This window comes from Physeter macrocephalus, chromosome 16 (assembly GCF_002837175.3).
Source record: "Physeter macrocephalus isolate SW-GA chromosome 16, ASM283717v5, whole genome shotgun sequence".
Taxonomy (NCBI): Eukaryota; Metazoa; Chordata; class Mammalia; order Artiodactyla; family Physeteridae; genus Physeter; species Physeter macrocephalus.
In genome coordinates, this window is record NC_041229.1 from 13,378,498 (window position 1) to 13,382,664 (window position 4,167).

General features: G+C 44.3%; 1 non-coding gene across 1 annotated transcript; it reads left to right on the forward strand.

The window, feature by feature from the left end:
• Positions 1 to 2,075: 2,075 nt before the first annotated feature.
• On the forward strand, positions 2,076 to 2,148 carry TRNAW-CCA (transfer RNA tryptophan (anticodon CCA)). Its single transcript has one exon. It is a non-coding gene; the product is annotated as a tRNA-Trp (tRNA).
• The last annotated feature ends 2,019 nt before the right edge of the window (positions 2,149 to 4,167 follow it).

The window sequence follows — 4,167 nt, forward strand, 5'->3', positions numbered from 1 at the left end:
AAAAAAAAAAAAAAAAGAAAAACAATGTTATGTCTCCTGAGTCGGTAGACTGAGAGAATACCTCTGTTTGAGAACTATGGGAGAAGAGAACTTGGAAACTAGCAAATTTCTGGTAGCAAACTGGATAGATGATGCCACCATTCATAGATGTGGGGATTAAAGGAAGGGGAACAAACGGTTGGAAAATGATAAGTTTAAGGTTTGGATGTGCTGAAATTGACATACTGATGTGGTGTCCAAGGGTATGTCAGGAGGCATTTGGATAATTATGACTGGTACTCAGGAGTGAGGTCCACCTGAAAATACAGATTTGGGCATCGTCAGCCCATACAAGTAGTAGCTGACGGATGAGTAGCAGATCAGAGTGATCTTAGGAACTCACTACATGCCAGGCACTATTGAGAGCTTTTCATGTATATGAACTCATTTTTTTTTTTTTTTTTTGGCCGCTCCACACAGCTTACAGGATCTTAATTCCTCGACCAGGGATTGAAACTGCGCCCTCGCAGTGAAAGCCCAGAGTCCTAACCACTGTGGATCGCCAGGGAATTAATGAGATTTTCATGCTTTTAAGGGGAAGAATTGGGAGACCTATAGGTCAAAGGGAAAGTTGGCAGAAAATGAAAGTTTTAAAGACAGGACTCTACCCAGGGACAGTGACTGAATGTGATGGGAAAGAATACCGAATGGAGACACTTCCAATCCATGATTAATAACCTCGGATGGGCCCTTGATGCTGCCTGACGATCCCACTGTATGTCCACAATTCATTTGTTCACTCTCCCAACTCGCTGGCACGCGCTAGTTAGCTCTCAAAGGGCCGACCCCAGACCAGCAGCCTCAGCACCAGCCAGAAACATGTTAGAAATGCAAATTCTCAGGCCCACCTCAGACCTCCAGAACCAGAAACTCTGGACGGGACTCTCTAGGTGATTCTGATACACACTCAAAGTTAAGTGCCCCGAGATGACTAGTTTATTAACTACCACCCCCGCCCCCCATGCACACCTCTCTAAATTTCCAGCCCTTCCTCCATCCTCACTCTCAGCTGACCTTGCTTCCTAATTCACTGAGAGAAAAGAGGCCATCCGAGAGAATGTCCACTAGCTCCCACCACATCCATCCACCTCCCTACATCGGTGCCCAAATACTGTGCCTTCTCTCTTCTTACTCTGGATGCACCCTTTGTGCCCTGGCCAAAGCCAAGCCCTCACTTCTGTACTAGACCCCATCCACTCTCACCTCATCAAGGACGCTGCTCCACTGATCTCTCTCCCGCATCGTCTATCCTGACTCTACTGGTTTTTTCTCATCAACATACAAATATATAATCTCATCAACTTAAAAAATTTTCTTTGTAGCTGAGCAGGACCCTATGGGGCCCTCCCGGGACAGACCTTCCCATGTCCTCTGCCTGCCTCTTGTTTATAGAAAAACTTTAGCCTCCTAGGGCTTCCCTGAGTTCCAAAGAACAAATTTAATCAGAGAAGTGAGAAAATGCAGAAACAAAGGAAAACAGTCAAACAAGACGAAATAATAAGAGTTTAGCCATTCAACCAAGTCAGGTACCTTTAGTTCCTCCTCAAGGGCTATAGATAGTATTCTGGGCCGTGTCCTTTGAGCTGTTTTGCAGATACTGAAACCCCCACCAGGTGGAAGAAGTTAACTGCATGCTGACCACACACACTTAGACCCCAGACGGTTGGAACCAGAAGGTTGATGATAGTAACTCCTGATTATCTCACCACTAACCAATCAGAAGAATGTTTACCAGCTGATCACACACCCCCGCAACCCTCTCCCTCACCCCATCTTTAAATCCTTTTCCTGAAAGTCATCAGGGAGTTCGAGTTTTTTTGAGCATTAGCTGCCCGTGCCCCTTGTTTGGTGTCTGCAATAAACATTGCACTTTCCTTCACTACAGCCCAGTGTCAGTAGATTGGCTTTACTGTGCACAGGAGAGCAGACCCCAGGTTGTTCGGGTAACATCTCACCCTCACTTCTCCTTTTAGCTCCCACCCAATCTCTCTCCTTCCTTTACCACAAAATTCCTCCAAAGAGTTGTCTAGGGGACTTCCCTGGTGGTCCAGTGGTTAAGACTCCACGCTCCCAATGCAGGGGGCCCAGGTTCGATCCCTGGTCAGGGAACTAGATCCTGCATGCGCAACAAAGATCCCACACGTGGCAGTGAAGATCCCATGTGCAGCAACTAAGACCTGGTGCAGCCAAATAAATAAATAAATATTTTTTTAAAAGAGGTGTCTATACCTTGTCCCTCCCTCTCCTCCCATTCTTTCTTGAACCACCCACAATCCAACTTTCACTTCACCACTACCAAAACCATTCTTGTCAAGGTCACCAACAACCTCATCTTACTTAACCCACATGCAGCATTTGACACAATTGATCTTTCCTCCTTGATAGGTTTTCCTCTCTTGGCTTTCAGCATACCATCACCTCCTGCGGTTTTTTCCCCTACTTCACTGGCCATTCCTTTCACGTCCTTTGATGGTTCCTACTCACTTCTAAAACCATTTAATGTTGGAGAGCTCCAGAATTCAGTCCTTGCACATCTTTTCTTTTCTATTTATATTTGCTCCCTTGGTGATCTCTTCTAATCTCATGACTTTAAATAACATCCATAAGCTGAAGACTCTCAATTTTATATCCCCAACACACTTTGCCAAACGTGTATATCCAGCCTCTCTCCTGGCATCTTGACATGCCTAATAGACATCTCAAGCTTCATATGTGTTAAATCAAGTTCCTGACCTCCCCGCCACTCCCAAATCTGCTCCTTCCACAGCCTATACATCCTCAGTTAATGTTCAGACCAAAAAAGCCTTTTTTCTCACACCACCTAAACCATCAGGAAACCCTGTTGGCTCTACATTCAAAATATATCCAGAATCCAACCACTTCTCACTTCCTCTCCTGCTACCACATTAACCTGAGCCACCGTCACCTCTTCCCAGATGATTGCAGTCTCCTCCTTCTACTCTGGCTCTCTTCAGGTCTGTCCTCCATACAGTAGCTAAAGGGACTCTGTTAAAGCAAAAATGACATCCATGTCCCTCTTCTGCTCAAAATCCTCCAATGGCTCCTATCTCAGAGTAAAAGTTAAAGTCATTGAAATGGCCTAGGGCCCTGCAAGGTGAGGTCCCTCCCTTATCTCTTTGACTTCATCTTCTACTCTGCACTCCAGCCACACTAACCTTCTTGCTCTTCCTCGAAGGTGGCAAGCGCATGCCTATCTCAGCATATTTGCATTTACTGTTCCCTCTACTTAGAACATTCTTTGCCCAGATTTCTAGATGGCTCACTCCTTCACCTCTTTCAGGTCATTCAAATGTCGCCTTCTCATTGAGACCTCTGATGACACGTTTTACACTCTGTATCATCCCCCCTGCTCTATTTGCCTCCATAGCTCTTACTGCCACCCAATACTATATATTTTACTTATTTCCTTATTTGGTTACTGTCTTCTACTTCTACTAGAATGTAGGCCCCTTAACTTACTTTGCCTGTTTTATTCACTGTTATATCCTCAGTTCCTAGAAGACTACCTGGCGTGTCCAGTAGCTGTCCGTAAAATGCGGTGGAATGAGGGTCTGAAGGTAAGCAGATGGGGTAGAAGGTCCCTGGAGAAAGAGAACTAGGCATGGCTTTCTTGACAGACGAGAAGTCATTTTTGGCCTAAGCTATTTTGTGATCTAAGCCTGGCCACAATGCCAGTCCTTGAACAAGTCTCAGTAATTAATAAGACTAAGGGAAGGGAGGGAATGCAGAAACAAAGGAAAAGCAGTCAAGAAACAATAGTTCAAACAACAAAAAATCAAAAAGAGAAATTAAGGAAACACTCCCATTTACCATTGCAACAAAAAGAATAAAATACCTAGGAATAAGCCTACATAAGAGGCAAAAGACCTGTACGCAGAAAACTATAAGACACTGATGAAAGAAATCAAAGATGACACAAACAGATGGAGAGATATACCATGTTCTTGGATTGGAAGAATCAACATTGTGAAAATGACTATACTACCCAAAGCAATCTACAGATTCAACACAATCCCTATCAAATTACCAATGGCATTTTTCACAGAACTAGAACAAGAAATTTTACAATTTGTATGGAAACACAAAAGACCCCGAATAGCCAAAGCA